General features: G+C 41.5%; 1 pseudogene; it reads right to left on the reverse strand.

Annotated features, from left to right (window-relative positions):
- Positions 1–12,033, reverse strand: part of LOC116107659 — a 43,797-nt pseudogene that overhangs the window by 22,352 nt on the left and 9,412 nt on the right.

Raw genomic sequence — 12,033 nt, forward strand, 5'->3', positions numbered from 1 at the left:
GGTTCTCATCCTCAGTTTACACATTATGGGGATCCTGGTTCTCGGTCAAATTTTGGACTTACTGGAGGTGTCACTTTTGGGAACAATCTGTCTCATGGCCAAGGACATCATTTTGTCTCTTCCACTCAACAGCAATCTTCATCACAGCCTAGTCTTCCTGTCCCAAGCCAACAACTAAACTCATCCACTCCTAATCAAGCCTACCTTGTATCCCATCAAAATCCATCACCAACACCCTACTCTTTCATTCCTATGCCTATTTCCACCACCACACCGCCTAATCCAGCCTGGTACATGGATTCAGGAGCTACCGATCATGTCATTTCTAATCTACATCACTTGGTAACCAGTAGAAACTATGAGGGTACTGATCAATTACAAGTCGGTAGTGGTGAGTCTCTTAGTATCTCCCATGTTGGTTTTTCCTTACTGCCTAGTGCTTTACACTCTAAATGCTTGTATTTGAAAAATGTTCTATGTGTACCTAGAATCACTAAAAATCTTCTTAGTATCTCAAAATTTACAAAAGACAATAATGTGGTAGTATAATTTAACTCTGACTGTTGTCTTGTTAAGGACAAGGATACTAGAACAGTGTTTCTGTAGGGAGGTCTTAAAGTTGGTCTATATCAGTTGCACATTCCCTCTAGTTTGTCATCTTCTCCTGTTCCTGTTCATAATTCACCTAAGAGTGTTCAGCAACTAGCTCCTAACAGTCTGCATCCTCAAGTCTTCAATTCTATACTAGATAACAGAAATCTTACCTCTAGTGTCATTTCTGAATGCAAATTGCCAATTGCTGATGATAAATGTAATCTGGAAATTGTTGATTTCAACACACAAACATGTTCTTTTGATAATGTTTCTAGTTGTAATTTCAATTCAATAAATAAAACTGATCACAATGTTATTAATAAGCATTCTGATTGCAGTTCTGATGATTCTCCTGTGTTACACTCTGAATTGTCCAATGTTCCTGCTAATCCTTGTGTTTATGATTCTAATGCTTGCACTGTGTTATCCTCTGACCTGTTATCTGCTGAATTGTTACCTGTTCATAATAATAATACTACTGATCACATTGCTAATAACACTGATCACACTACTTATTTTACTGGATTATATTCTGATTTGTCACATAATTGCATCAATAATAATTCTGGTCAAATTCTGTAGCCTATTGTGTCATTTGCTTTACACGTTAGTAGCACTACTGCTGATATATATCTGTGGCATAATAGGTTAGGTCATCCTCACACTGAGGCTCTTCATAAAATTCTGTCTCACATTCATGTCAAATTCACAGAATCTACCTCCTCTTTGCCTTTTTGTGACGCATGCAAGTTAGGCAAGTTACATAGAAATAGTTTTCCTCTCTCCAATCTAGAGCCACTCAACCTCTTGAACTTATCCATAGTGATGTTTGGGGTCCAGCTCCAGTGGCATCTATTGAAGGTTTTAGGTATTACATTCATTTCATTGATGATTATGGTCGCTTTACTTGGATTTTTCCTTTACGAACAAAAGCTGAAGTTAACTCCACATTCATTAGGTTTCATCATTTAGTTGAGGGACAATTTAATAAAAAACTTAAGTGTTTGCAATCCGATCAATTGGGAGAATATAGAGGTTTAGTGTCATATCTTACTGAAGCTGGTATTGCCTTTAGACATTCGTGTGCTTATGTACATCAACAAAACGGGAGAAGTGAGAGAAAACATAGACATATAGCTGAAACTGATCTTACTCTACTTGCCCAAGCATCAATGCCATTGAAATTCTGGTGGTTTGCCTTTGAAACTGCTGTTTTCTTAATAAATAAACTGCCTTATTCAGTTTTGCAATTTATCTCACCTTATCAAGCTTTGTTTAATAAAATTCCCTTGTATACTTCATTAAAATTCGTTGGTTGTGCATGTTTTCCCTACTTGAGAGATTTTAATAAACACAAACTAAATTTTCACTCCTCCAAATGCGTGTTTGTTGGTTATAGTCTCATTCATAAAGGGTATAAATGTCTCACTGCTGAAGAAAAAATCATTATTACTCCTAGTGTTCAGTTTAATGAAACTCAGTTTCCATTTGTTATTGGTTTTCTTAATGGTCCTCAGCCTGTTATTCATAAAACCTCCAATCATAAATCTTCTGACATTCCACCATCTAGTTATCCTTTTGTTTCTATAAACTATGCAACTGGTTCCGGCAGCAAAGATTCTTCAGCAGTGCCCTGTTCTCCACCTTGTACTTCTATAGCAGTTGGTAAGCAAATTCCTTACTCCACTGCTTCTTGTTTTAGTAAATCTCCTGATCTGTCACATAATCTTAATTCTAGTCATAATTCTCAACCTGTCCCACTCTCTAAGTCTCTTACCTCTGCCTCTGTTTCACCATCCTTATCCACATCTCAAACACAATCTGCACAGCCTTCTACATATACCTCAAACTATCCAGTTAACCCTCTAGTTGTGGATCTTACTTGTTTTCCATCTATACCTGTTAAATCCATGTTCTCAATCCCTTCCACCACTCAATCCCAACTTCCTCTGCCTCGTGAGAGCACTAACTGCAGTCTTGTAATTGATTTGTCATCCTCTCAGTTTCCTACTTACCAATCACATCCTTCTTCCACTACATCAACATCCACAACATTAAATACACCAGCCACCTATCCTTCATCTGTCAATATCCATCCCATGATCACTAGAGCTAAACTTGCTGATCAAATCAAAACCAAACCTGTTGATCCAGACAAAACTGTCCTGATAGTCTCTACACCTTCTCCTGTTCAACCTGAACCTACTTCCGTACATGAAGCTCTTCCTTGTAAAGAGTGGAGAAAGGCAATGCATGATGAGTTCGCTACCCTTATGAGAAATGAAACATGGAGTCTTGTTCCCAGGACTTCTGACATGAATATTGGTGGGAATAAGTGGGTTTTTCAAACCAAATATCATGCTGATGGTTCTTTACATAAATATAAGGCCTAGTTAGTGGCAAAGGGCTTTCAACAAACTCCTGGTTTAGACTACTTTGAAACATTTAGTCCAGTGATTAAACAGTCTATGATTAGGATCATATTTACTATTGCTGTGTCCAAAGGATGGCATATTCAACAAGTTGAAGTCAATAATGCCTTTCTCAATGGAGTTTTGAGTGAAACAGTCTACATGAGTTAGCCTGCTGGGTTTGAGCATCCTCAATTTGCTTCTCATGTATGTAGGCTTAATAAAGCCTTGTATGGTCTTAAACAAGCACCGAGAGCCTGGTTTGACAAACTCAAGCAAGCTTTGTTGAATAGAAGATTTCATAATTCAGTTTCAGATTCTAGTCTCTTCATTCTTAAGGAAACAAATCAGGTTCTTTACATCCTCATTTATGTAGATGATATACTCATTACTGGATCTGACAATGCTTCTATTTTACAACTTGTAACAGATCTAAATAGTGAATTTTCTTTAAAAACACTTGGGTCTGTGAGTTACTTTCTAGGTTTAGAAGCTACTAGAAATAGAGAAGGCATACATTTGAAGCAAACTAAGTATATTGGTGATTTATTAACCAAAACAAAAATGCAAGATGCTCATGCTTGTCCAACTCCAATGGCTACTGGTACCAAGCTTTTTTCTTCTGATAGTGAGTTATTCAAGAATCCTAGTCTATATGGAAGCACCATTGGAGCTCTACAATACTTAACTTTAACAAGACCAGATATAAGCTTCACGGTTAACAAGCTTAGTCAATTTCTTCAAGCTCCAACTGAACTTCAATGGCAAGTCTGCAAAAGGGTATTACGGTATCTTAAAGGCACTCAATTTCATGGATTACAATTCAAACCAGCAGCTGCCCTCTGTGTTGAGTGTTATACCGATGCAGATTGGGGAAGTAATCTTGATGATAGGAGGTCCATAAGTGGGTATTGTATTTACCTAGGACCCAATCTTATTCAATGGAGCTCTCGCAAGCAGAAAGTTGTTGCTTTATCCTCAACAGAAGCTGAATACAGAGCCCTTGCACAGACTGCAACTGAATTAGCTTGGTTAGACAGCCTGTTCTTGGAGCTAGGAATCACATTAACTGCCACTCATGTGATTTGGTGTGATAATCTTAGTGCAAGAGCTTTGGCAGCTAATCCTGTATTTCATGCTAGAACTAAGCACATTGAAATAGATACACATTACATCCGAGATCAGGTTTTAGCCAAGAAAGTCACAGTGCAGTATGTTCTATCAAAATTACAGATCGCTGATGTGTTAACGAAGTCTTTATCAATAGCTCAATTTCAGGAGCTGAAATAGAAACTCAATGTCGTTGAGATGAAGATTTCTGCTGGGAAAGTCTAAAGTCTAAACTGATAGTCAGTGGTGCTGAAATGGTGGTCTGTAGCATTTAAATGTGGTGTTCTGAAATTTATGGTGGTTTGTAGCATTGAAATGTGGTGTTCTGAAATTTATGGTGGTCTGTAGCATTGAAATGTGGTGTTCTGAAATTTCTAATATGTTGGTTATTCTGCATTGTTCTGATTCTGCACTGTTCTGATCTATGTTGGTTATTCTGCATTGTTCTAATCTGTGTTGGTTACTCTGAATTGTTCTGATGTGTTGGTTGTTCTGATCTGTGTTGATCGATCTGAAGGACTGCTCTGTGTTGTTCTGAATTGTTCTGATCTGTGTTGGTTGTTCTGATCTGTGTTGATTGATCTGAAGGGCTGCTCTGTGTTGTTCTGAATTGTTCTGATCTGTGTTGGTTGTTCTGATTTGTGTTGATCGATCTGGAGGGGTTCTGTGGAGATGATTGTTCTGAAGTAGTGCTTTGTGTTAATTGGGCAAATAGAAGGTTAGATGATGAGTCTACAAATATGGAGAAATAGATTATGGTGATTCTGTGAAAGTTTATAACTAAAGAAGTTGATGTTGCTGTGGAGTTGTTTGGTTATGGTGATTATGCGTTATGATGATTCTGCAATTTGAAGTTTTTTTTTGGTTTTGGATTATGATGATTTTGCAATTTGAAGTATGAGTGAGACTATAAAAGTTTTTGGTTTTGGATTATGATGATTCTGCAATTTGAAGTTTTGGTTTTGGATTATGTTGATTCTGCAATTTGAAGTATGAATGAGACTATAAAAGTTTTGGTTTTTGGATTATGATGATTCTGCAATTTGAAATATAGGAAGAAGTAGATGGTGAAGCTGATGGTGAAGTCAATAATGGTGAAATATGATGATTCTGCTCCAACAAAAACAAAATTCTACAGTTTGAAGATAATTTCTGCAGATTTCAGAATTTCAGAATGAAGTCTGAATTTTTCTCTCTGGTCTGAAGGTGTAATGCAGACTCAAAAACTGAAGTACTTATCTTTACTCGTTTGAAAGAAAATGCTTATTTGGTTAAATTTTACCTCAGCTATATTTGAGGGGAAATGTTAGAATCTCTTAGATGCAAGGTTGACACCCCAGCTGTGTTTGAGGGGAAATGTTGACCAAAGTTAGAAAAGAGTGAAAATGGGCAAAGTTGTAAATTCTAGTTTCACTTCTTATCTCTAAAACGCTGTCGTTTTAGAGTCTCTCTTATTTCATATAAAAGAGAGTCTTCTTCTTGTATCTGTAAGTAACGAAACAGAAAAAAATTTCTGTTACAAAGATTTACTCCATTTTCGTTTTTTCTCTTTGAATTTCACAAAATTATTGACGTCAATTTTGAACCGTTGACCATTACAAATCAGTGGTAAAGGCCAATTCTGAATAAGTGGTGACATATTTAGTAATAAATGTAATACATATTTCTATTTAAAGAATAATTTTTTAATGAATTATTAAAAACCTTTAAATGGTAAAATAAATTTAATTTTCTTACTATTTAATAATCTTTGCATTTATTATCCAAGCAAATTTCCAGATCTTACATTAATTATTAAGTTAAAGAGTTTTCAGTATAGTTAAATTATAAATTCCTTTATCCATAATTTTATTAAACAACCAAAAACAGCATAAAGTATGTTCTATATTTGAGGAAGAATCTTTTCAAATGGGAATATAACTTCAAATTTGGATAGCAAGCATTGATTGTTACATAAATGAGTCCTAGTTTTGAATTTTAATATAAATTGCTTCATCTCTAGTTTATGAAACAACCAAAAACACCATAAACTTCGTTTGCAACTGCTTCATCATGTATAATCATCCTTTCAGTTGCTTCTTTATTATTTTCCTAATTACTTTTCACATCTCTCAAACCCCAACACTTGCAGCAGATTTTTGTTGGAAGTTTAGAGTTTACATAATCAACGCCCTATCTCACGACAATCTAATTATTCATTGTTATTCCTTGGATGATGATCTTGGAGAGCATAACCTTCGAGTGGGTGATGAATTTACGTTTAAGTTTGGTCGACATGTAATACTTACTACTCGATTTTGGTGTGATATGAAGTATGGATCAGACCATTCTAAAACTATAGATGTTTTTACTGAAAATATTGGAGATAAGTATTGTTGTCATACTAACAAATGTTTTTGGTCCATAAGAGAGGATGGATTCTATTTCAGCAACAATAATCAATCATGGGTTAAATGGTATGATTGGTCTTGAATGTAATCATCAAATGATATAAAAATAAATTTTCAATTAATGTTCAAGTGAATACCATTTAGCTTAATGGGTATGAACACTTTTCTATGTTTTTAACAATTTTTACGTTTCATGTTGCAAGTCCACTCTCAATTGCAAATGCCTTCACTGCAGAATTAAGCATTTTAAAAACTAATTACAAAAAGGAGATAATGCTCTGTATCAAGCTGATGACTTCTAAAACCATTTGGACTCCATTTGTAAGGAAAATTCTAAGCTTTCTTCTATTGATCTTTGCCCTGTTTCTTCAGAAGTTTCCATGTGTAAGACCCCGTTTTTTATATGTCTGGAAAGTTTTTTCTATGAGGTTTGCAATGGGATCCCTCTTGACTTCTATCTGCAAGGAAACCATTAAGACAGTGGCAAAGAATTTCTCCGGACTTGGAGCACAGCATCTCTATTGAAAGTGGAATCAAAATAGTCGTAAACGTTCGTATGTAATTTTCTGACACCTACATTTCTGCCTCCTGAATGCTTTGTTTATTAATTCCAAAATAATTTGTTCTACTTCCAAAGGCATGGCCAGATCCCACAATATAGTCAGCTTAAGGCTCGTTAATGAACAGTTTTCTCAATGCAAACTTCTGCTTACATATACTTCCTTCACCAGAAGGTTATTATAAGTTTCGTTCTTGTTCTTGATGGTGTAAGGTGTTTTTTGCTCATAGAGAGTTCGAGAGCACGAACGAGAGACGGGGACTATGACTAAGTTTCCATGGCGGATCTTGCTGTTGCACGACAAATTATTGATACAGGCGATACTGAAGGCTTCAGAGCCTAAAAGATAGGATATACTGATGGGTGAATCATAAGATGATTGGGATACAAAGCTCACAAAAAACTGGCATGACTTTTGAAGATCATTGCAGAAATACCCTTTTGATATATGTAGACGTAAAAATCTACCTGTACGGAAGGGGGGTCTGATCCCGTGAGATTAAGGCCACTAGCGATCCACTGCACCTGCACACGTAGAGAAACACACGCGTGAAGTGAACGGGAAACACCGGGGTGGTGTTTGCCGTAGGCACTCCGACGCTCAAGTCAGCAAGGCTGAGAGAGGCTAATATAGTGAGGGCTAGGGAATAGAGGTTACCGGAAGTCTAGTCGGGGACTGTGACTATGGCGGTGATGTGGAGCTCTCAAGTCAGAGCTTTCAGTGTGAAGGTGTAATGTCCTCTGTCCCTTGTGAGAGGGCTGACCTCTGTTTATATAGTGGTCGTCTGGTCTCCCAATCCTGGTAGAAGTAGGAGTCCTAGTATGACTCTGATGCAAACCCTAGAAGAATTAGGGCTGTGGTAAGCTGTCTTACCAGTGTCCGGATAGGAAGATGATTCTGATTAGGAGAGTAACTCCGAGTAGGAAAGTGATCAGGAATAGGAAGGTGACCTTCAATGAGAGATTGATCAGGAGTAGGAAAGTATTCTAAGGGGGTTGTGGGCTCTAGATTCGCCCATGGACCTAGGAAATGGACTGGGATTAGGAGGCTCGTGCCCACGTGGTTTGGGCTGGCTATATCTTGTACCGAATGGGCCTAATCTGGTTGGGTCATATCAGGATTGGGCCTGGCTTCTTCTTCAGTGTCGAGCTCGTTTTCCTATTTGGGCCAAGGACAATTTTTGGCCCTAACAGTTTGCCCCCCACTCTCTGAGTTAAGAGTTTCTTAAGTCAGAGAGTAGGAAGCGATCGATGGGCACTCGGTCTCGCTTCTTGGACGGTCGATTGTCGGCGTAGCTGACCAGTTTGATGTAGGTGATTCGTAGTTAAGGGTCGCTCAGTATCGAAGCTGATCCGAAATGTGCAATCACCCCAAGAGGGTGTGCTCGATCGGTGTGAAGGGTCGAAGGGACTGAGATAACGAGACTTCTGGGGCTCACATGCTCGTTCGGTGTGTCCTGCCGACTAGAGAAGTGAACTAAAATCCCATGACAGGGGTATCCGCTCGGTATGTCGGGTCGAATGAGTTGGAGACGATGTTAAATTAAAGGTTCATTCGGTTGGGGTACTCGAGTGATCGAGTGGGATAGAATCGGCTGGGCCGGCTTGTTGGATCGTAAGACTTGCGCTTGTGACTCCACGGCGCTTTTTACTAGATGCCAAAGGGCCAAGCAAAATGCGCAAACATTTGACCCATGGCTGACCACTCGTCCGCTATGGAAGACTGAATGGACGAGGCCCCTTGGCTTGATCACCTCGAGGGTGAACAAGTGCAAGACTGCTCCAAGCCAATCGCCCAGATTTGGAGAATCTCCTGAACGTGAAGCATGGGAGTGTAAGCTTCGTTGCGGGAGCTGACCTGTTGCAGTGTGCTGGCTCGGTTGGGTAGGAAGGGCGATTGAATCTTTTAGACAGGTTAAGTCTATGTGTTGATCGGTGGCGGGGGGCGGGGTGAGTGGTGATAGTCAAAGTTTGAAAAGACCGGGTCGGTCAGTCGGTCGGTGGCATAGGGAGAGTGGTGATCCAATACTTGGTTCCTGGGGAGGATGGAGTTGAGTCGGTCGGTCGGGTGGAGTGGTGATCCAATCCTTCGTTCTTGGGGAGTTAGGATGGTGGAGTTGAGTCGGTCGGTCGGTCGGGTGGAGTGGAGATCCAAAACTTGGTTATTGGGAAGGATGGTGGAGTTGACTCTGTCGGTCGGGTAGAGTGAACATCCAATACTTGGTTCTTGGGGGGTGATGGTGGAGTTGAGTCGGTCGGTCGGTCGGTTAAAGTGGACATCTAATACATGGTTCTTGGGGAGGATGGAGTTGAGTCGGTCGGTCGGTCGGTCCGGTAGAGTGGACATCCAATACATGGTTCTTGGGGAGGATGGTGGAGTTGAGTCGGTCGGACGGGTAGAGTGAACATCCAATACTTGGTTCTTGAGTGATGGTGGAGTTGAGTCCGTCGGTCGGTCGGGTAAAGTGGACATCTAATACATGGTTCTTGGGGAGGATGGAGTTGAGTCGGTCAGTCGGTCCGGTAGAATGGACATCCAATACATGGTTCTTGGGGAGGATGGAAGAGTTAAGTCGGTCGGTCGGGTAGAGTGAACATCCAATACTTGGTTCTTGAGTGATGGTGGAGTTGAGTCGGTCGGTCGGTCGGTCGGGTAGAGTGGACATCTAATACATGGTTCTTGGGGAGGATGGAGTTGAGTCGGTCGGTCGGTCTGGTAGAGTGGACATCCAATACATGGTTCTTGGGGATTGAGGATGGAGTGGAGTCAGTCCGTCGGATAGAGTGGAGGTCCAATACTTGGTTCTTGGGGAGTGAGGATGGTGGAATTGAGTCGGTCGGTCGGGTAGAGTGAACATCCAATACTTGGTTCTTGGGGAGTTGAGTCGGTCGGTCGGTCGGGTAGAGTGGACATCTAATACATAGTTCTTAGGGAGGATAGAGTTGAGTCGGTCAGTCGGTCCAGTAGAGTGGACATCCAATACATGGTTCTTGGGGAAGATGGAGAGGAGTCAGTCCATCGGGTAGAGTGGAGGTCCAATACATGGTCCTTGAGGAGGATGGAGTTGAGTCGTTCGGTCGGTCCGGTAGAGTGGACATCCAATACATGGTTCTTGGGGAGTGAGGATGGAGTGGAGTCAGTCCGTCGGGTAGAGTGGAGGTCCAATACTTGGTTCATGGGGAGTGATGGTAGAGTTGAGTCGGTCGATCGGTCGGTCGGTCAGGTTGAGTGGAGATCCGTAGATTTAGCAGGGTCAATCCGAAAGTGTAAATCCGTGGATCAAGCAGGGTCAATCCAAAGGTGTAAATTCGTGGATCGGTCAGGGCCGATCCAAAGGTGTAGATCCATGGATTGAGCAGGGTGAATCCAAAGGTGTAAATCCATGGATCGAGTAGGGTCGATCCGAAGGTATAAATCTATGGATCGAGCAAAGTCGATCCAGAGGTGTATATACGTTGATCCGGCCGGGCCGATCTGAAGGTGTCATCGTGAATCGAGCAGGGTCGATTCGAAGGTGTACGTACATTGATCGGGCTAGGCCGATTTGAAGGTGTTCATACGTTGATCGGGCAAGGCCAATTTGAAGGTGTCCGTACGTTGATCGGGCAGGGCCGATTTGAAGGTGTCTGTACGTTTATCGGGCAAGGCCGATTTGAAGGTGTCCGTACGTTTATCGGGCAGGGCTGATTTGAAGGTGTTCGTACTTTTATCGGGCAAGGCCGATTTGAAGGTGTCCGTACGTTTATCGGGCAAGGCCGATTTGAAGGTGTCCGTACGTTTATCGGGCAAGACCGATTTGAAGGTGTCAGTACGTTCATCGGGCAGAGCTGATTTGAAGGTGTCCGTACGTTCATCGGGCAGGGCCGATCTGAAGGTGTCGGTACGTTCATCGGGCAGGGCCGATTTGAAGGTGTCCGTACGTTCATCGGGCAACGCTGATTTGAAGGTGTCCGTACGTTTATCGGGCAAGGCCGATTTGAAGGTGTTCGTACATTCATCGGGCAGGGCCGATTTGAAGGTGTCCGTACGTTTATCGGGCAAGGCCGATTTGAAGGTGTCAGTACGTTCATCGGGCAGGGCCGATTTGAAGGTGTAAGTAATTCATCGACCGGGGTAGATTTGGAGACGAAAACTTCTGAATAGCACTTCATTAAATATTTGGCCATGAGGCCGACTGTCTAAGAGGAGGTGGATAGGCCCACTCATCCTTTTTAAAATGGAAAAATGAAAAACGAAAAAAAGACAAGGTTCACCTAGAAGTAGTAGCGTTTGAGGTGAACGACATTCCAACTGTTGTTGATGTCTTTCTCATCGGGGGTCTGGAGTTTGTAGGCGCCCTTCCCTGCTTCTTTGGTGACCTTGTAGGGCCTACAATCGATCTGAGCTCTGGCCTCCTGTCATTCTGCATTCAATCATACCTGGCGTGAATTGCCTGATTCATCTCATCTTCCTCCCACCTTATTTGAATCGTTGCTCTAGCCAAGGCGTCTTCCATCGTGGTGCAACCTAGCTTTGTTAGTTCTTTGTATAATTCACCATCCGGGAGGAGACCTTTTTTGAAGGCGTCTACGGCTGTCTCAGGGTTACAGGCAGGGATGGAAATCTTCTCTTTGTTGAATTTGCTGATATATTCTCTCAATGGCTCACCCCTTCTCTGGTATACCCTGTACATGTTGGTTGACAGCTTCTCGAGTTTCTTGCTGCTGGCGAACTGCTCCACAAACGTGTCTGTGAGTTGAGCGAACGAATCAATGGATCCATTCGGGAGGTTCGTGTACCATTGCAGTGCTGGGCCGGATAAGCTTGAACCGAAACTTTGGCACATGTAGGCTTCCCTAAGCGGTAGCGGTATCGGGACGGTGAACATCCGTTGTTTGTACGAGGCTATGTGATCGTCCGGATTGGTTGTGCCGTCGTACATTTTCATGTTGGGGATAGTGAACTTCTGTGGCGGGTCGGCCAGGGCGA

This window comes from Pistacia vera, unplaced genomic scaffold, assembly GCF_008641045.1.
Source record: "Pistacia vera cultivar Batoury unplaced genomic scaffold, PisVer_v2 Contig545, whole genome shotgun sequence".
Classification (NCBI taxonomy): Eukaryota; Viridiplantae; Streptophyta; class Magnoliopsida; order Sapindales; family Anacardiaceae; genus Pistacia; species Pistacia vera.